Genomic DNA, 22,658 nt, shown 5'->3' with positions numbered 1-22,658 from the left:
AATTTCTTTCCCCGTCTCGTTTTCTACAGTTTAGCTCACTCCGTCAGCCTAAATTTTACTTTTAATGTTGCAACGTTTTAATGATTTTTACGGTAATTAATTATTACAGGCACAATTCATGCACGCATGCGTCGCGAGCTTCAGTAACTGCATTAATCAATGAATCGATACATCACTAAAACGCCTAATACAGAAATAACAGTCATCGTCATTGTATAATGTAAGTTGTCCTCCACATATTCCTGGGTCTCTCAGGCAAGTCACGTAGATAGGCTCAAACACATTCCTGCGGAGGGAGCTGGTAGGAACGTTGGGTTGCTTGGTCAATGGCCAGGGTCAACGGCGGCGTGGTGTATTCCGCAAATATGCCCGACTCTGAGGGCGGGCACAAGCCGGCGTGTGTAGGTTAAACATTGAGTTTTATAAGGGCACCACGCGATGACCAGCCCCTCCCCACCCAGCCCCTCCCCACCCAGACCCTCCCCACCCAGCCCCTCCCCACCCAGCCCCACCGCACCCACCCCCGACCCAGCCCCACCCTCCCCACCCAGCCCCTCCCCACCCTCCCCTCTCCACCCAGCCCCTCCCCTCTCCACCCAGCCCCACCCATTTCTGTATGCACGACGGACGGACACAATAATCCCCTGTGGGCTGGTGGAATCAGGTGGTTCCTACCAGTAAAAATAAACACAAGCGATCGTCATCCTCCACAGTTTAAACCTTTTCCCGCATTGGGTGTGTGCGTGTCATCTGGCTCCTGGCAACAGCCCGAAGTTGTGCTTTGTGACTCTGAACATTCGCTTTGCCACGACGCTTTTGCAATGGTTGTGCCAACAAGCCAGACACGGCAGAGGAGACGCGGGTCAGGAGGGAGAATTGGGCCCTCGCACGCACGCATATAAAGTTCTTGACCGCGAGGCCATATGGGTCCAGCCAGGAGTGTTGACGTAGTGTGAACAAAACACGTTTCATCACACTCACTCGGCCCGTGTTAAGACGTCAGCATGACCCACGGGACGCTATCGGTCGTTTACCAAAAATTACATGGCTATGACCACCTTAATGATCTGTTTTGCCTGTTCAATGTCAATGTGCAACCGCCAAATCAAAATAATGTCACGAAAACTAATTTATCTACAGAAGGGTAACACTGTACAGACATTAATGGTACTGAAAACATTGCGCAGTAATGCATTATATGACTATGCTGTACGGGATAATTAAAGTCAGTGATTTCATCCTCAAGTGAGCAGAGGTGATGCCCATCTCCTATTTACAACCCAGAGCCAGTGGTGGAAATTCCACAAACCTTTGGCAGGGGCGAGTCTCTCCATTGACCAACCACTGTTGACTTCCGCACAAACATTGTGCTCATTTTATCGACCCCCGTAGGGTAGATGGGTTGACTCTACTGCTGAGCCACCTGGCACATAATATAAACGGTATCTTAGTCCAACAGCCTTTGGGATTTCAAGACCAATATTATCCCGCAGCATTTGTTTAAACACGTATGGTCTCATTCGCAGCGTCGGGCTTGTTAAACAAATACTGCTGGGTTGGCAGACGATATTGGCAAGCGCTCTCTGTCTACGTGATGGGGCCCATCTTACTGTATACTGCATTCACAAATATACTTATTTAATTTGTATTTTACCAGGTAAGACCCGCTGAGCCACATAGCTCTTTTTTAGAAGCCACGTGACCATAAATGATCGCTCAACAAAGCGACTTATCGTGTGGATATTGACAGCAGCCAAATACTCTAAACGTAATTACCAGCGAAACGTCGTACTCAAATTTTAAATGATGTTGATTCACTCTTCAACACACCGGTGGGCTAAATAAGTGAATGATTTTGTCCTTTGTAAACGTGACACATTTTTTACTGTTTGGCCGTGTCAGGTGGTGGAGGGTTACGACACATTTATAAATAACGCGATCTAACCGAAAAACCTTTACTATGAAAAATACTCTAAACACATATTTCTAAATGTGGAGGGAAAAACTGGAGGATCCAGAGAAAAATTCACACGACCACGGAGAGAAACATGCAAACTCCAAATATACAGCAGGCGTCTGGGTTGGGTTCGAAGCCACGACCTCCTGTTCCACTCATTGTCACCATCAGCTATAATTAATAAACTGCTGGATGAAGGCCTCCCCAGGTCGTCATGGTTCTGTGACACAACCATCAATCTAGCACCTGCACATGAGCTGATTTCATTGCTCCATCTCCTCCGGCTCTCAGACGCATCCCATCCATTGGCTGCAACTCCCGGCACGATTTTTGCCCATTGGCCACCATCCCTCCCACCTATAGTGAAATGTCTATTCCATGAATGAAAAGAATATTCATTTATTTTATAACCCATAATTCTCAACGGCAATGCAAGATTCGTTTTGTATTCATAGCTGACAGACTCCGGTCACATGCTACATTTGTAATATATTTGTAAAACTTTGGCATACGTACAGCAACTGAACTGTACGCTCAAAACATTCCGCGAGACATTTTCCTTTGCACCGTGGACGCTTTTAAATTAAAGTTTGCCGAAACAAATTCACTCGTCGTCTTGCAAACAAGCAAGGCTATACAGTAGCGACTGAAAGTGCACTCTGTTGCCAAATAAAACACTAACGCTGCAACGTTCCACTCTATACACAGCGATATGCGTGAACGCAGCTGAGCTCCAGGCACAGCACTTCACACGTTGGGGTCTTGCTCGGTCTTGAAATTGCACTGAGTGGTGGGCAACCCTGGGGGCTAAGTCTGCGCAAGCAATTCAAAAGGCAGCATGACCGCAAACACAATGGAAGCGCACCCGAGAGCCGTCATTCAGCACGATGTATGGCCCTGAAGAACAGAAGACGCCCTATGTGCTCGTTCTCAGAGTGGTTTTTGGTCCAGGTTAAGTGGGCTAGAGTGACAACTACTGCCCCTTGCACCACCTTTCCAGGGTCTCACGGGACGCACTGGGTCCTGACTGAGCATGAGTAACCACCCACTGACACTCCAGAGGGTGTCTGTCTGACAGCCTGCCTCCGAGTAGTGTGTGTGTGTACATTTGGAAGCTTGTGTGTAGGTTTTTATGTGTGTGTGAGTTTGGGTGTGTCTGTGTGTCTGTGTGCTTGTAAGCTTTGCGTGTGTATGGGTGTTTATACATTTGTATGGGTGCTTGTACATTTTTGGGAGCGGTGGTGTAGCGGTTAGCGCATTGCGCTACGAACCTGGCCACCCAAGTTCGATTCCCACTCATGGTCAACATCAGTGAGGATTATCTGAACCTGTCCTGGGCCTCCTCTAAGTCAACTCAGCCTCAAAAGAGTACCTGGTGCGGTGTGTGTGCCGTTCTGGCCTTCATAGGTGCACGCTAACAGCACTTGCTCCAACAGTCTGCTCAGGCTATACAGGAGATATTTGTCTTTGTACATTTGCCTCTGTATGTTTGTAAGTTTATGTGTGCTGGCCTTGTGTGTGCTTGACTGCGAACGTTTGTTTTCGTCTCGTGTTTGTTTTGCCAATTGAGTCACATCCATCATCTGTCTCTTGTTACTTTTGTTAACAACTTTTCTGCAAAGCGCTCCTATCCTGCCGAACCTGCTAAGTCTAGCAAAGCTGGCCGTCACCAGACAGTCTGAGACAATATATAAAAGATTACTTTTAAGGTTCATTTACCCTGTCAACTATATACTGCTGCAATAATACCCTTTGGGTCTTTCGGTAAAGTCACGTAGATAGGTACCCATCTGCGTGACTTTACCGAGAAGACCCAAAGAATATGAATTCTTGCAGCCACGAAAGCTTCAAGTCAAGATTTGCTACAATACTATTACGTTCTTCTTTCACAGCGTTTAAACATTGGTACCACCGGCCAGTTCGGAAGTCTAATTATCAACTAACCGGTGGAAACTAAAGTTGCCACCTCTAGGATATGAAAAAATAGGACATACAGTATATTGGAATAAAGAATATCTCAGAACAACATTAGAGGGGAGAGTCCCATACGAAATGCATTGTCTGGGTGTATTCGTGCTGTATTATTATGCAACTGTCAAAAACTAGGACTTTTATTGTCCCAAGAAGACTTGCAGATTTCCCAGGACGGCCAGCTGCAACCTCGGAAAGAGGACGATGCTTGAAAATCCAGGACAGGCAGCAACCTTTCAGCAATCCCAACGTGATCCCATTCAAACCACGTGTGTGTGTGTGTGCGAGTGTGTTCCAAAGCCAACATTTCAGAATCAGAATCTTTGTTCATCCTAATCGGCACACTGTGCTTCGAACCTGGCAACCCGAGTTCAATTCTTGCTCACTGCCAACATCCATGATGAATATCCAGACCGGTCCTAAGCCTCCCGTAGGTCGACTTAGCCTTAAATGGAGACAAAGTCGACGGGGCGTGGTGCTGGCCACCCACCTCCTGGTGTGCCGTGACGGCCTTAAAAAGTTCTTGCTAACAGCACTTGCCCCAACAGTTTGCTAAAGGCTATATGGGGGATATTTGCCTATCTCACCACCGGCATACGCAATGTAGGTGTGCCTGTACTATTGCGCAAGTTACACAAGTTCGTCAACGTGGCAGAGGTAGCCAGCTCATTGCCGTATTCATGCCTGTGCAGCAAACTCTTTGTACCTGGCCCTTAGCCTGACCACACCACAAAGCCCTTGTTGTTTGCCCTATGCATGCACTGCCTTCCGTGGGAGGACTTGTTGGAGGATGCCAAGGGCACGAACGCAACCCAGCTGACGTCACAGCACTTTGAATGCAGCACTGCAAGGCTCGGGCAACAGAGGACGATTCTAACGTGTCATTCGCAGACCTGCAGCACAGACGGCGAGAAAAGCAACGTGGGCTTCAGCAGGACATTGCGTTGCTCGAAGCGATGATGGCCAGGTGGGCGAGAATAACTACCGAGTGGCAGCCAAAAGAGGGAAGGCAGCTTGAGTCTGGCCAGATAGAGAGGGTGACTAAACGGGTGCAGCAACACGGGCTAGAGAAGAGATAGACCGATGCAGTACAGGAGGCTGGAGAACTAATCGGACTCGACGATGACTGATTGGAACGGTGTCAATATTGGCCTCTGTGGAGGAGGCTCGTGAAGGACGCTACTTGGGCAGTTGGAGGCAGTCGCCCCTCCCAACAACAAATAAGGGCAGAGGAGCAGTCACTCACAACAATGAGTGGAGCGGCGGGTGGATAAAACGCCGCACGCTGGCAATGAGGCACACAGGTCGTGCATCTATCAGTCATCTCAGTCAACCGATAACACCTGGGTCTGTACCGTGTCCTTCGGTCAGGAGTGAGCCTTCGACACTTCACATGGCCTAAAAGTGCACCTAGCTTGGCACGAGCGCTGTTTTTACGTCACAGCAAATGGCGGCCGTTGTGGTTGTAGCCTCCACCTTGTCGTGAAGGTAGAACAAGGTTACCGGTTACCAGAGCAAACCAAAGATAAGACAATCGACATGTCACATTTAAATATACTATACATGTGTAATGAGTGACTTCCGCGACACGTCGTGTAGAGGGTACTTCTTCTTTATTCTTATACGGGCACAGCACAGGCCAACCTTATCTTCTAACTCTGAGTACAACACTTAGATGTTCGCGTCTCCACTGGCTACACACACACGGCCGATCACTCGGCGCGGTTCCACCGTCCGCACCCGGCCACGCCGCTGGCTGGCGGCGTGGCCGGGGAGGGTCATGGAAGCCCGCAGGAGATCTTCCACGTGGCCGGACGACGGAGAGAGATGACGGCGCAGTCCGGACCCAAGACTCCACACACAAACCCAGAGTCCCCCTCTGACCCCGCTTATATCACCCCAGGCGTGGCTAGGCTCCGCCTCTGGCCACGCCTTATCATGGAACCTTCCAGCAGGTTCCCGGAGAATCTTGGCCAACCCCGCCCATTACCTTTGCCCCAGATACCTCTCCCTTTCAGATTGGATGTTGTTTTAGTGGTGCCTGTACCCGTGCTTTCCTTTTCTAGCCAGCAGGTGTCATCATGTCATTACACATGTAAACAAAGCGAGGAGGTAAGAGCCCATTGAGAACAGAAGTCTCTTGCATAAACTTTACAGAGATACCTTAGACATACTGTACTGGGTTGTAGATACACGTACACTTAAAATGACACCTGCTAACATACCGCACATAATATAGAGAGGTGACCTTTATTGTCAGTTACTGTACGATATGATCACCTGCCATGGTCAATTCACTGCTGGATGAAGGCCTCCCCAAGCCGGTGCCATCTCTCACAATCACACAACGAGTACCTACGGCACAACGAGCCGAATCCTTTTCGCTCCATCTCCTCGACGTTCCTTGAAGGATACTTTACATTAATAAATATCCCATTGAGGCCAGTTACAGTATCTCTCTCAAGGGTTTTAACAAGTAAACAGTACAGTACTTGTCTAAACAAGTGCGGCAAAAAAAGAAACAGCAAACACATTCCAACGTGTAAACAAAACAAACTGCCGTTTAACAAAAAATGTGCAACACTTAAGGATGTTGTACAGGAATGACATCTTAAAACAGCATTGCAGCAAATATTAAGCCCCGCTGAAATATAATATACCGTAAATGTTACTGTCGGGGGCAAAAAAAACATTTTAAAAAATGATAGACCTATTATCAGCTGTTAGCTGTCTGCGCTGTCGACTATGGTTTTGGCACTGTACACCTGGGAAGCAATTGGCCTTTGACCTCGGCTAAATACAGCATGACGTGATTGGTAAATTAGCTGTTCTAGCACCACCAATGTCTGGTTTTTTTTTGTTATACACACGTAGAAAAAGGGGCAGAAACTCGGTAAGCATGGAACGTTGCGCCAACGGTTCAAGCCACATGGCAACGTTGACCAAACGTCGAGAAAGAATTCTCAGACAAACTCCCAGCGAACAAAAAAATACAAGTTGGCCCACATTTTCGATGACAGCAGTCACAACTGTACTTGTGCAGCTTCTCGCACCTAAGATGCAAAGTGTATCTTTATACAGTGTGTCAGATATTATTCTTTGGTTCTTTCGGTTAAGTCACGTCTAAAGATAAAATAATGAATTAAAATAATAGCGACGTTTCGATTGCAACACAAGCAATCATCATCAGGCATAAGAGAAATAGCAACAAAAATCTAACTAGAAAACTATAGACAGACATACAAGCAGACAGATATCACAAGGACACACAGAGAGAGGACACATATCGGCACAGAGAGAGGGGTCGTTTCTGTGACGGTCCCTTAAATATAGGGAGGGGGGGCGGGGACGGAGAGAGGGAGGGGGCAGAGAAAATTAGCATATCAATGAGTGGACGGCAACGTGTTGCTGCTGCGCAAGTGAGATGACGACGTGGCACGGCACGCAAGCTTGAAAATTAGGAGAAAGACACACTCAAATTAAATAACCTCGCAAAATATCGAAATGTGATGTAATGCAACACAGAGAGTGTGTCTTTCTCCTAATTTTCAAGCTTGCGTGCCGTGCCACGTCGTCATCTTACTTGAGCAGCAGCAACACGTTGCCGTCCACTCATTGATATGCTAATTTTCTCTGCCCCCTCCCTCTCTCCGTCCCCGCCCCCCCTCCCTATATTTAAGGGACCGTCACAGAAACGACCCCTCTCTCTGTGCCGATATGTGTCCTCTCTCTGTGTGTCCTTGTGATGTCTGTCTGCTTGTATGTCTGTCTATAGTGTTCTAGTTAGATTTTTGTTGCTATTTCTCTTATGCCTGATGATGATTGCTTGTGTTGCAATCGAAACGTCGCTATTATTTTAATTTATTATTTTATCTTTAGACGTGACTTAACCGAAAGAACCAAAGAATAATTCCTGCAGTCACGAAAGCTCCAAAAATTAAGATTGTGTCAGATATCTTTCCTCCTCTCGCCGCGTTTAGCAACCGAGTTACATAAACCTGGTGACCCGAGTTTGATTCCAGGCCGTGGCTAAATGTTTATCATGAACCCCTCCACCACCTGCCAAAGCCAATCTAATAAAAAAAAAGTCACGTGGTCAAGCATCAGATACGATACATTCGGCTGTTCAAAATGACCTGCAAATTACTCAATTGGGATTACACAGCGCAATCATTGCCCCCTAATGGCAGAGCAATGCCTGATTGCAAGCCAGATTCTGAGTAATCTTGTGCCCACGGGTACAGCTGCCACTGGGAGAAGTGCCCTTTCAGACGTTTGAGACGAGATGTGATGCAACCTTGCTTGAGTGTAATGCACTCAGAGATGGCCTGGCACAAAAATAAAAAAATAAATCATCATCATTAAACTGCACTGACCAGCATGGTGAAGTACATCCATAACAATCCCCATGCGTGTGTGTATGTACGTAGAACTTCTTTTGCACTCTACATAGCCAACCGTGCTAATCGGGGGTGCGGGGGAAGGACAACAAACTAAAAGACAAAAAGCAGTTCTAAAGGAATGAGTTTTCAATCTAGATTTAATAAAAGTGCAGAGCTCAAGTGGTTTCTGAATAATACAGCCAAGTGAGCCCTTCATCCAGCAATGTATTGACATTGGCTATACAGTACATTATACTGGCAGAAACCTCCTGGTTACACCAGCCCACAGGGGATTATTGTATCCGTCGTGCAGGGAGGGGCTGGGTGGGGAGGGAGGAGCTGGGTGGGGAGGGCCTGGGTGGGGAGGGGCTAGGTGGAGAGGGTGGGGCTGGGTGGGGAGGGGAGGGTGGGGAGGGGCTGGGTGGGGAGGGTGGGAAGGGGCTGGGTGGGGAGGTGGGGAGGGGCTGGGTGGGGAGGGTGGGGCTGGGTGGGGAAGGGCTGGTCACCCCGTGGTGCCCTTATAAAACTCAACGTTTAACCTACTCACGCCGGCTTGTGCCCGCCCTCACAGTCGGGCATATTTGTGGAATACAACACGCCGCCGCTGACCCTGGCCAACGTTCCTATCAGCTCCCTCCGCAGGAATGTGTTTATAATTATTACTGTATCTGTTTATCCATATCGGTAATGACCTAAAGATTCACCTTTCAGTGAATGGTCACCACTATTAATAAACCAATTGGCATCTGAACGTATTGCTTTGCGCCGTCAAAACAAGGCTGAGCCAGTCTTCGTCTCCGACTCTCCGTCACTCTGCCTTAACTCGCAAACGCTTTTAGCCACAGGTCTGCAATGTGTAACGTCTGCGTTCCACCACACGTGGATGCACCCGCATGCAAGTGACAGTCCCATCGAGCACTCCGCAGTCTGTTCTCCTATCATGTGTGTTTTCATGCGGCGAATTGGATATAGCGCGATGAATATATTCGGGAACACACTTTTTTATAACGTGGACGCAAACTGGATATAACGCGATAGAGTGAACGGAACGACGTTGCGCGAGTAGGAACAGGGCGGGATGCTGCTGGATGCTTCTAGACGCTATCCACGGCGCCTCAGTCTTTGTTCACCCTGCATACGCATCTCCCACGTGTTATCGCCGACTGTGCTTCACCCCTATATTATGTATTGTTCATTATAACACGGGGTTCTTTAGAAATGCAACTCCCGCGTTACAGGAGAACAGACTCTTCTGGGCTCGCCAAACTCGCGAGGAAGTAAGCAGCGCCAGCAATACCGCATGTACAGCAAACTAATTTTTTTATATAAATATGAATACCTGCCACCACCACTTCACTCCACCGAGGGAGGTACACTCGGTCCATGCGATATCCTCCAAGATGCACGCATGGTAAAGATGCAGCCTTGCGATTGCTAGCTAACGCTGCTGCTGCTAGTGACCAGGTATCAACCGTAATGCAGAGCAATTGGGGGATGGTTTAGTCACCGTCTTGTGCTGGCAAAGCCAGTTCTCGCTTGAACATCTGAGATGAGGACATCACTCCGTTCTGATGTCCCAGTGCGCTGTAATTGGTTAAATGACCAATCGGGTTCACGAGACACCAACGGTGTCCTCCTCCATCCTTCCCCACCCCCTCCTGCTGACAACTTGTCAATCAGCTCTCATGCAATGACAGGCCAATCTTACACCCATTAATTATTATTAGTTCAGGCCACCAGCAAATAGCAATAAAGCTCCTGGTGGCTGGTGTCCTCATATCCCCTACAGCCAAGGCTGCCACATTTGCAGCAGGGCAGGTACAGGCAGGTGTGTGGGGGCAGTTACACCTGAGCTTCATGGACAAGAAGACAACACACAATCCAGTACTGTACAGTTAATGCTGTAATCGCTGCAGTGCATGCCGTCGGATCACAGACACAATGCAGCTTATAGGCAAACGTTCGACACACAGATGATGGAAGTTCGTCAACGGAGGGCAAAGGTCAATTTCCTGCTAACGCCGCTGCTGGCGGAATGACCCCCTCTAGAGGCTACTTGGTCTACTCTTCCACTGCTGACCAGATGTCTTGAAAGGAGTGGGAGCACCCACACTTTACCCCACCACACGCGCTACGCGCCCACCGACTCACTGTGGCTTTACCCATTTATACAGCTGGCTGGCCAGAGGTGGGGGGTGTGGGGGAATCAACCGGTGACCTCCAGATCGCAAGTCCGGCGGGCCTAACCATTACACCACGGGCAGCAAGCATATACTCAGGTTCATGGAAAATACACGAGGAATTTACCCCTCCATCACCACACGCCGAACTGACCGCCGTTCGAGCATTACGGGCTCTGGGCGACACTGCGTCAGCAGGCTCAACTGGAAAGGTCACACGCGCAATAACAACAAGACGCCATGCTTGCTGCGGCAAGCCAGTAACGACTGTAAGGTGCAGGTCAGTAGGTGATTGTCTTGTGCAACACGGCCTAAACGAAGGGTTGCCACCTTTGGGGTATGATACAACAAACCAGTGTCAAGTGAAGAAGATTATCTCACAAATACGGGGTCAGAGGTGGGCAGAATCACTGTACACGTAAACCCATCGTGTAGCAGTGGTGGACTATATTATTCTTGTTACGAAATTGACAAAAAAAACTGAACTTGTAAGGTCCCGGAAAGACTTCGAGATTTCCCCCAGGACAACAGAAGATGACAATGCTGGGAGAAAAGTAGGACATGGGTGGCAACCCAAATAGTGCAAGCTGTGCTGCATTTTTTTCCCCTCCCAACATTAGTAAGCGAATGATTTCTGCAATGAGAGAATGAAGAACGTTAATGTCATAAATCAGAGGTTCGAGTTTGGGCACGCTTGCGTGCTGGGATATTCTCTACTGTAATTCTGTGGTAAATCATCACTAAAAGCTGTGCATCATCGCCGCTTCCTGCTTCGATGTAGCTCTTGATTTCATTACCGTACAGTCGATGGTATATAGTGGAATGTGTAAAATGTGAATGAGCGAAACTTTTGCGCGCGTACGAAAGCACGCTCACACACACACAGCTGCGCTTTGTTTTCAGAAACCTGTACTGTATTTTTTTCTCTCTCACAGCAACTTTAGAGGTGGGCGAAATTCAAACGTTTGTCATCTGGGGAATGAGAAACAGTCGCACGCTATATGCTCCAGGCCTTACTAATCATTTTCTGAAACTGGTTTTTAAATGCCAGTCCCATGAATGCACGGTTAAATTAAAAAAATAAATTAGTTTACGAAAGGCTTCTGTGTTTGCTAGCCATTACTGCCATGCACCTAAAAAATAGTTAATACTCCACCAATAACACGTAGGCTTTTGTGACCAATATTATCCATTAGAGGTTTTTGGGCTAGATCGCATGAATATATAAATGTGTCATTAAACCTGTCACCACCCGACACAGCCGACTAGTAAGGTTTGTCACGTAAACAAAACATGCCGATGTGTTACTAGTTCAGCACACCGGTGTGTTGGAGATTAAAACCCACAACACCGAATTGTACATTGTAAATGTTGTGGCTTTGCTCTCCAACACACCGGTGTGCTGTACTAGTAACGAATTGGCACGTTTTGTTGACATGACAAACCTTACTAATTGGCCGTGTTGGGTGGTGGCGTGTTTAACAACGCAATTATATTTACACGATCTAACCCAAAAACCTATATTATGGACTGTAGTAATAATTTACAGCCAACTGTCAATCCACTACTGCATGAAGGGCTCTCCATGCCTTCTGGTCATGGGGAATTATTTTGACCATACTTCACCATGCTGGTCAGTGCAAGTTGGTGAAGTAGGTTACCTCGGACCAGTTAAGAAATCACTCACCAATCATGTTAACTGGTCAAACTCATGTTTCCAGGTTCATAGTGCGGTGTGCTAACCACCGCATACATCGAAATAAGCTTTCACAAAAACAATAGAGATAGAATATCTACTGGGCCTTATAACTATTTATTTTTTGGCCACGCTTTGCCAAGAATGTAGAGGCGGAGATCAAAGTAAACATTACCCCACCTTCGGCTGCTGTAAAGGATAAAGATGTTTTATTCTCATGGCCAAAACTTTTTTTCATCGTGAGAATCGAATCCACAACAACGAGATACAACTGACAGGAAATCACGCGGTCAACTCCCCCAAACCAGCACCAACAACACAACGAACTCTTTATGGAGCCAAAGGTGCAGCCCTGCAATAACCGACTTCTCCAGATTGCAACACGCACTTTCCCACCCCTGTATTTTACATGTATTTTTTGGGTCAGATGTGTGTAACTCTAAGGGGGAACGGTGGTGTAGCGGTTAGCGCACAGTTCTACGAACCTGGCGACCCGAGGTCGATTCCCGCTCACGGTTGAACACCAGTGACGATTATCAAAACCGGTCCTGGGCCTCCCCTAGGTCGACTCGGCCTCATATGAGTACCTGGTGGGATGTGTCAACATCGCCACTGGCGAGACAAAGGTGGCCGGGCGTCGTACTAGCCACCCACCCCCTCGTGTACCGTGCCGGCCTTTATAGGTGCTCGCTAACAGCACTTGCCCCTACAGTCTGTTAAGGCTATACGGGGGATCTTTGTCTTTGCAACTCTATTGGCACCTGTCACAAGTTTAGGGTGTATCTTATAATCTGGCGAATATTGGGTAATTGATGACATCACTGCTGGCTAAAGGGAACGCCCTGAGAATAGGTTATTTGGCCTACTCTTCTACGCTGGCTGGATTTGCAAAGAGGCACAAGAACTTTATATGTCAACCCCCACCACCTTCACCACCGCACACAACCTACCAATCGACCAACTGTGGTTGTACCCATGTATGGACAGAGGCATGGGCAATTGAAGACACTGGCACCAATGTTTCAACTGCCACGCCAGGAGATCGAAACGAACGGGTGACTTCGGGATTGCAAGTCCAGTGTGATAACCATTACACCAAGGCTGGGGTGGTGTGGTGGGGGGGGGCAACTGAAGCCGTGGCGTACGGCACGTGATTACTCTTACAGAACACATCGTTCCTTTGGTGCATCACTCATTCTGCTTCGGACATATACATCCGTGAAGGCTACAACATCCGAAAATGGGTCCCATACGGTGGCTAGGGAAATAAATAAAAAACCCACGCTGGGATTTATGTTTCGCGATGTACTTGGCGGAGTGGTTATCGCGCTTAGCTCTGAACACAGCGGCCCGAGTTAGAATCTTGGCCACGGCTAACATCAGTGACTCGTGATAATTGAAACGTTCTCAGAGACCTCCCTTCGATAACCTGCACTGACCATCGTGGTGAATTATGGTCAAACCACCCCCATGACTGGCACCGCGTGGGGAGGCCTTCATGCAGTAGTGGGTTGACAAAGGGCTGTAAGCAATTGTATTACAGTATCACTATCTTCATGTATTTTTCAGGAAAAAAACAAGTTTAACTCGTGATAAACAGACATTTAGTGGTATTGAAAACTAAATTTAATTGGTCTTCTTAAGCAAGTAGTGTACATTCCACATTCATATGGCAGGGATAAGTTGTGTAGCCATAACACAATCATGAAAAATAATATGCCAAGTGTTGCTGCCGTACCAGCTGGTGCTCATTTTATCAACGTAAGAGGAGACAAGGTTTAGTCAAAAGCAGCCAGGGTTCAAACTCATCTTTTCCCACTAGAGCCTCGCCACTCTACTTACTGAGCTACGCCATCATTATCGCCATCTGTGTGTCATCATTATTATCATCTTCTGCCAAGATCTATCCACTGCTGCACGAAGGCTTCGAAAAGCCATTGCCATCTCTCGCAGTCCCATGACACAAGAATCCATCCTGTTTGTACTACACACAAAGAATGAATAACATTTATCAAATAAGTACAGTAGATTATTTAACCTGACCCATCGCGGTGGATCAATGGAAAAAACCACGATGTTATGGATTTTTGTTTTTGCCAAGAGAGGCTTTCGTGGCCTCGTGTAACCCCTGTTAGGTTTCAGTCTGGATTTACTTTCACGACCCTTAGCTGTTACGGAGAACATGTGTCCTGGCTCTTCGTCCAGTCTGCCTCCCTCATCATGCGATTAGTGGCAGCTGGTCTGTATGGAGCCATGGGGCGACATCCCACTCAAAAATTTGCGTTAAAAAAAGAGGGAGTTTTGAACTAGTCTTCTACGCTGACCAGATATCTTGGTGGAAGTGGGGAGTACCCACACTATACCCCACCCCACGTGACCTGCCCATCGTCTAACTGCAGTGTAACCCATTGACACTGCTAGGTGGACAGAAGTTGGTGGCGATTTAATAAACTTGTCCCATTGTTTCAACTGGCTGCTATACATTTCCACGTGATAAGCCACTTCATTATTGCTGTGGGCTTTACCTGTTAAAATAAAAAGCGTTCAGTTCAGGTTTTAGTTTTAACTGTCACGTCGGGCGATCGAATCGAAACAGCAACCTCTGGATTGCAAGTCCAGTGTGCTGACCATTACACCACAAGAGATTCCCAAGGGAATTTTATTATAATAGGGACAACATTGTGACCCACCAGGCGACACTGCGAGTGACACCAGGGAATCTGGATACGCGTCCTGTTGCACGTTCGGGACGGGAAGCGAGTGGGGTGTGGATTGTCAGGGCTTCCCGGGCCAGCGTTTGAAACATGTTCTCAGCAACCACAATGATATCTTTAAACAAAAAATATGGAAACAATCAATTTGACTTTTAAAAATGTTTTGAAACTCACTACTCATATCTCTACATCTGTTTGTGGACGTTTCTCCTATTTCTGTAATATCTGCTGATGTGCACGTTGCCTCGTTTATTTTGCATCTATTAAAACAATAAATATTAATGGAAATGTCAAGCAACATATAATGCAGTTTATTTACACAAAGATCTTGGTTAGAACACTGGGTCACAGAGCCGTAACCGTTTCCGCAATAATTTTTGCTCGGATGCGTAGAATGCCTCTGCAGTAAAAACTTTCACGCAAATTTATTTCTGCAATTTTTTCGCTTGGTGAATTTTTGTGCTCGCCGCTAGACCAAATACTGCGCAGAGCAGACAAAGGAATATCTGGCAATCTCTACACACAGCTAAACAAGGGGTGAGAGGGCCACCATGCGTGGCCAACTCCATCTCATCTCCGTCGCGAGATGGGGTAGCTTGACTTCTGGGCAGGTGCACTCAACCACTGTGGCTTGTAAGAAATTACTGCTTGGTACAAAAATCCAAGTGGGATTGAAATGTCGAAGATTGGAATGACACTATAAAAATAGACAGCGCTGCCAGTTGGTAAAATGCAAATAAGTCTAAGAGACATGCCAATCATCATACAAACCCTTTATTTTACGTGAATAATGCGTTTTTCTCGTAAGATGATGCATGAAGAAAGGCAATGACTCCCTTGCAAATGCAAAAACACTTAGCATTGGAAAATAGGCTCAGAGGGGTGCCTTTAAAAAAAGCATGATATGTGATCACAAGTGCTTTTTTTATCAATATCTGTTTTCTATTTTCTACGGAAAGCTGATAATGCGTCATATATTGCGCTTTTCCCCACAAATGGCACACTAGATTCTTATTAAGATTGCCAGAAGACTGGAGGTGGTTTGGTGGCTCAGTGTTCAGAGTACTGAGCCGGAACTGCTGAGATCCTGGATTCAAATCTGGGTGTCGACCACCACTGATTAAAACAGGTTTTCAATTTCGATTTAAAGCTTTCGTGACTGCAGGGATTCATCTTCTTGGTTCTTTCGGTAAAGTCACGTAGAAGGGAAATAATAAAACAATAAAAATAAAACATAATAAAATAATTCTCACGACGTTTTGGTCACAACGCAAGCAGCCGTCCTCAGGTGAAGAACAGGTCTGTCGGAAATACAGCGACAGACCTGTTCTTCACCTGAGGACGGCTGCTTGCGTTGTGGCCGAAATGTCGTGAGAATTATTTTATTATGTTTGATTTTTATTATTTTATTATTTCCATTCTACGTGACTTTACCAAAAGAACCAAGAAGAGGTTTTCAATTGTAGTGAGATTGCACATACAAAAAAAAACACAATCATTTTTTTTTTATAAATTGCCAACAAGTCAAACTTGTAAAAGCTAAATAAAATGCTACGTGGGAAAATGTCTTTAACAAGGCATTTGGGATAGTGCAGTTCCCCTAGCATGTAAAAGAAGTCACTTGAAGAAATGTCAGAATTAGTTCGTGATATGCCTTCCACGAAGCTGTTCTCAAACACCGAGTAATGCAATACTCTGCGAGAGTTCCAAATGTGGAATAAAATTGGTTGTTAATGTTTTAATATTTGAAAAAATATTGTCACATAACCAGCACCTTGCCTCTTGCCTCTTGAGAAGGCTGTACCTTGCCAGTCTCACACAAAATTCAACACGTCAAACTTTATCGTCGACAATACAGGATCCATTCTCTCGCATTCCGACGTGTTCTTGGGGTTTTGCTGCATGCTGTTCAGCATGTCCCTGAAGAAGCTCCCCAGTACGTGGGAGCAAAACATCGGCTATCACGTAAAACAACATGCGGTGCAACCCAAAAATACATCGCAGAGCTGTGCTGCAAAGCTGGAAATACTGTAACAACACACGGCAGTGGTAATCCATTCTCTTCTTACGAAACATATTTGTTTTAAAGAAAATTGCTGTTGCATGATTAGGAAGGCCTTTTTTGGTCAGAGCTGTCAAAAGTACAATTTGTCACTTTTTAGAATATTTTTTATTCCATTGTATTTATTTCCAATTCACAACTTACAAAAAGCTTTAAAAACAGAACGTGAGTACTGCATCGCGCTACGTTCATGTGTATGTGCACATGGGCGTACGTGTGTTTGTGTAATATTCATACTTCCATTTCTTTATCCCACTGAAATCTATAAATCTGCTGGAATATTTTGCCATCTTGCTTGCATTTCCGGATCTGCTTTTCCTGGTAAAATCCTGCCAGTTGCATACTCAGCTGTCCGACTGTGTTTTCTTTAACTTTCAGTCCTCTCGAGACATATTTACATTCCGCACACATGCACGCACGTACGCACATGCACAGGTGTATATGTAAGATTGTTCATCAGATGCAATTCGCCATTCCTTCGGAATGCAATGCATATCTGTGTTTGATAACACACGGGGTCTTTTTTTTCATGATCGTGTGTATGTTATATAATTGTCTGTAGATTATTTATAGCATCGAGGTTGAGCAGCGATGCACTGGTTAGCACACTATGAACCCGGTGACCCGAGTTTGATTTCCAGCCAACCGGTCTGGGTCCTCTCTTCACCAAACCAGACTGACCAGCATGGTAAAGTCAAACAATCTCCACAATCGTGGAGCAAACTGATCATAATAGCTTCATTTAATTATTATCATCAGCCATTGCCAATGCACCGCTGGGTAAAAGTCTCCTCAAACCACCACAATCTCTCAGGATCCTGTAATGTAATAATAACCCACCTAGTTATAACTTGCCAGTGGTGTTAACCGTGGCTGGGCATCGAACCCGTGTAGATAAACGCAAGTGAAAACTAACAAGCGTCTTTGTTTTTGCGATGCATTGAGCGGACCTTGACGCCAATAGAATTTCCACCTCACAGGACATTTCATTAAGCCGAGCCTTAACATCGCTGTCAGAAAGTAGCTGGTGACGTGGGGGTGGGGGAGGGAGGTTGCGCAGGGGCACTTCATTTCATAATATGCTTGGCTTGTTCATTGGAAATGCTAGGGGCAGATTGCTGAAGCATGAGGGCTCTTGGCAAGGAACAAAGAAGGGGCTTCAGTCCAGCCACCTGCAAAAGCCGTGCCCATTTCACAGCAGCGGCCACAGCCAGGGTCCCAATTCGACCTGCGTTGCGTCCAGGGCGGGTGTGTCTCGTTATCGAACGTCTAGACGAAACAAATTCCACGAGCACCCCGACGCGCCGAGATTGCTGGGGACAAGACCCCCGTGTGTCGCACGCATCTCAGCGATGACCACGATTACGTTGAGGGAACACGTCACGCTACCTCGTGACGAAGCCAAGAAAATGGTAAGACAGAAAATGTAATTTAAAAAAAATAAACTTATAATGTGTAGGAAAAAAAAGCTATTTGCCCATTTCAAAGTTAGAATCATGTGAGCATGTTTTTTTAAAAATGTTTTTGCAATCGGTGTTATGTCAGACAAACAATACATTGGGAATTCTCGCAAAAAGATGCAATCACCCCAAGTTAGAGAATGGTCCGTGGAAATGGATGTCAAAGATCTACCTGTGAATTATGTTCTTAAAGTGACTTCTTAAACACACTAGGGGGGGGCAGACTTTTTTTTTTATTTTGTAGTTGGAATTCAAGCAAATCAATTGAAAAATCTATCTTTTTAAATGATATTACTTCTTATACAGATCGGTCTGAGAGTAACAACTCTCTCCACTTGAGAACCCTATTTAAAATTACGGGCAATTGTCGAAATTGGAACCCAACATCTCAGTGCTCAGACCCTCTGAGCCACCCTGCCTTCTCTAGCAATACTATGACCATCTAACACGTTAAGATAAAATGTAAAAAAATAATCTGAAACCATTCAGGGTGCTTCAGTGGTTTGGAATTCAGCCAAAATCACCACTGAGTCTGTTGTTTTGCAGTCCCCAAATCTCAGAGCGCCCCGATTTTGTGATGCGAGTTCTGCATCAAAAAGCACTTCATAAGCTTGTCTGTCATTTGTTGTGAACCAAGTGGCGTTCTGCTTAAGAATACGTCATTGGTCGGTGGCAGGGTGGCTAAGGGGTTAAAAAAACGCTGACTTGGCACCGCTGAGATTCTGCGTTTGAATCCAGGTCGCCCGACTGCCCCCACGTGATTAAACTGGGTCCTCAAGTTTTACGAGTTCATGGTGACTGCACCAACAACAAAAAAACCATCACACGAAAAAACTATTTTCACCGAATTTGACCAAATTACAGCTCTTTGAATGAAAACTATCAGACAGACACTTTAAAATGACAGTACTTTACTCATCGGTAATACAATACTGTATTTTAATTGGATTCTGTAACTGCAGCATAGCATGTCAACTGCTTAGGACCGTAATTCACGTAAAATAATTATACAAAACATTACTTTAGAGGATATCGGAAGTAGTTCTGTGAAATCTCATTCCACGGGCGATTTTATAACAGAGGGTGATGCACTGCACCGCAAGGTTTCAGAACGGGCGCTTGAGAACACACGATGCCAATAGTACATTTGGAATAAAACGTAAACACGTCAGACAAAGATTTACAAAGATAGAATGGGACATTGTGTGCTCTTATCACGAGAAGAAACAACTCCAAATACTACACAATAGAGGCAATATTTATGATGAAAACGTGGATCTAGCAGGAATGCTGAACCACGTTTAATTCGTTTTAACACAACTGTCCCCAACATCAACATTTCTCATACCCTGTTCAACAAAAAACAGTCCATACGACGTTGATGATCTAAATGAGGCAGAAATATCACAAAAGTCAGTCGAGTGGCACCCAAGCCAAGTCACGGAGCTCTTAACGCTGCATATACAAACCTGTCAGCTCGACTCAAAGCCCATAGGGTAGGTACTGTACAGGATGGTCCAGATGTCTTGTGACACCCCCCCCCCCCCCATTTAATTCCCTAAATAGTAACCTTTTTCTAAAAGGTTTCTTTAAAACAGAAATAACTATGCAAAGGGGAAAAAAATGTTAGGGGGTCAATTCATTGTGGGGTCACAAGACATCTGGGCCAGAAACTTCAGAGTATACCCTTCACCAGGACATGAAATTACCATCTTGATTTGAAGCTTTCGTGACTGCAGGAATCCATACTCTTTGGTTCTTTCGGTAAAGTCACGTAAGTAGAAAAATTAAATATACCTACGTGACTTTACCGAAAGAACCAAAGAGTATTATTATATTATCATGTTTGTTTACTGCTGGTATGCACACGTGGCACTTGAATGAACCCCGTAGCGTCGGGCGACTGGATGGGGGCTGAGACCCCCCGCCATCCCCTGCTGAATGGAGGGGGGGGGCTCATCCGCCTACAGACACCGCCTTGCCCTCCGCTGTCCGCTCATCCCCTGTCCACATCGTCAGGAGTGAATTAAGCGAAGGTGCGTCTGGTCGTCGCTCCGTGTGGACTGGTAGTGAAGATGCCAAAGCGAAGAACGCAAGCGGGACATCAGCAGACCGTGTCGTTTGCCCATTCTGTTGGGCGTTTCACGAATTGTTTAGATATTCTTTGGTTCTTTCGGTAAAGTCACGTAGGTATAAAAAATAAAATAAATCACGACGTTTCGGGCGCAACACATGCGTCCGTCATCAGGTGGGAAAGCATGGCCTGCTGCTGATGCAGACTGTTTTCCCACCTGATTGACGGATGCTTGTGTTGCGCCCGAAACGTCGTGATTCATTTTATTTTTCTACCTACGTGACTTTACCGAAAGAACCAAAGAGTATGGATTCCTGCAGTCAGGAAAACTTCAAACCAAAATTGTTTAGAGTTTGTTTAACGTTGGCCGTCCAGTCTCTCTCTTACTCTTGGTTTTTTCGGTAAAGTCACGTAGGTAAATTTTTTTTGAAATAACATAATAATAATAATAAATGAAAATAAATCAATTAAATCACGACGTTTCGGAGGCAACACAAGTCACGAAAGCTTCAAATCTAGAATCAGTCTCTCCCCCTCCCCTCCACACCCCCTTTAAACAAGATCAGGCTATGGGGGGGGGGTGATTTAAACTTCAAGAATGCGACAGGAATGCTTCCAACGCGCGCGCTCTGCACTACATACCACGGTATAGTAGTGGCTGGCATCAGCATGGGACTTGCTGCTGCTACTGCTGCTACTGCTGGAATCACACGCGACCCAAATTGCTGCTTGGAAGAAGCGCGGTTGAAGAAGGGCAGCCGTGACCATCGTCAGAGCAGGCGGGAGACTCACGCGTTGACGACTCCGTGCCCTTTCCGCTGCCAAGTGGAGGGTATGATCTCCTAGTGTCACGCGAAAGTAGAAACTAGTTGTCCTAGTATCACGCGAAAGATGACACACAACCACATGCATGCTCCGAAAAAGGGACGTTGCCCTTCTCCCCGTAAACGTCGCCTATTATATTTACACACACGCGCGCGCGCGCGCATTAAACTTGCGCTCTTGATGTGTAACACACAAATGTGTTAACAGCAAGAAAACATCCACGATAGAAGGCGCAGATATTTTTTTGTTTTGACTCGACTCCGTTTGTCTTGAAACGCCGGGCACATTTTGCGGAATTAACTCTTACAAAAGACAAAATCACGTGCAATGATTGTGGTCCAAGAAACCACACGTTTTGTTGACTTGGCAAAAAAAAGCGTGTCGGCTCTGGCGGCTGGGACAAGCGAGCACCCAGACACAAAGCAATCATCGCTCGACTGAACAGAAACAATGTCACTTGGCTTTGCGATGAGCGCGCTGCGCGAGCCGCGGTCATTCACAACTTTCCACGGGAATTCTTCCCCAACTCTTCAGTAGCGAGCCCCCAGGGCGCAACAGGATGTACTGGAACAGCTGCCACCGAGCCGGTGACGTTAAAGCGAAACAAAACTAAAACACGAGACAGACAAAGATCCCCTTTACCCCCCTCCTCCAACAAAGTGCTGTTATTAGCGAGCACCTATGAAGACCGGCACAGCACACGAGCGGTCACGCTCGCTTGGCTCACTCAGTGACGACTCACCCAGTTGTTCCGCCAGCTGCTCGCCTGCTGAGACAACACGTTGCCTCCCTCCTTCTCCCCCTATCTCTCTTCTTTGTTACTCTCCAACGTTTCCCCAAAGACGCTTGCTCCTGCAACGAAGTCGCATTCTAAGTCTCCCGTAGCCGCACGAATCTCTGGGTCTTCGCGAATCTGTGCGCGGGGTGGTGAAAACCCACTCGCACCTTTCCGTGGGTTTCGCTCGCCTCCGACTCGGAGGGAGGCGTTCGACAAACACTGAGGCTCAGTCAGCCCCGGCTTGCAAGCCCACACATACCACCCACCCACCCCCTTCCCCCTCGGGGGGCGGTGTTGTAGGAGGAGCGGGGAGGTGGAGCAGGGGTGGTGCAGTGGAGGTTGTGCGTTGGATGGGGGCGGAGTGCATGGGGGATGATGGAGGGAAGGGTGAGCAGAGTGGAGGGGGGGAGTCATGTGACAGCGAGTGTGTGGAGCAGGAACTGTGAAGGCATGTCAATGCTTTTGAGTGCCGTACAAGACACCGCACACAGAGTGTGGGTTAATGGTTAGGAGCGTTGCCACCTCTGCTGTATATCAAAACCAATCGAGACGTAGCATG

General features: G+C 46.6%; 1 protein-coding gene across 1 annotated transcript in view; it reads right to left on the bottom strand.

Moving 5' to 3' along the window:
* The window catches only part of LOC144729839 (stonin-2-like), a 50,533-nt gene extending 28,177 nt beyond the window's left edge, over positions 1-22,356 (bottom strand). Inside the window, exon 1 of the mRNA XM_078610355.1 lies at positions 22,064-22,356. The gene's annotated coding sequence lies outside the window, so the exon portion shown is untranslated. The remainder of the gene's footprint in view (positions 1-22,063) is intronic.
* Positions 22,357-22,658: the final 302 nt, after the last annotated feature.

Source organism: Lampetra planeri, chromosome 33 (assembly GCF_965212315.1).
Source record: "Lampetra planeri chromosome 33, kcLamPlan1.2.h2, whole genome shotgun sequence".
Taxonomy (NCBI): Eukaryota; Metazoa; Chordata; class Hyperoartia; order Petromyzontiformes; family Petromyzontidae; genus Lampetra; species Lampetra planeri.
Note: the sequence above shows the minus strand (reverse complement) of the source record. Positions and strands in the feature narration are given on the sequence as shown.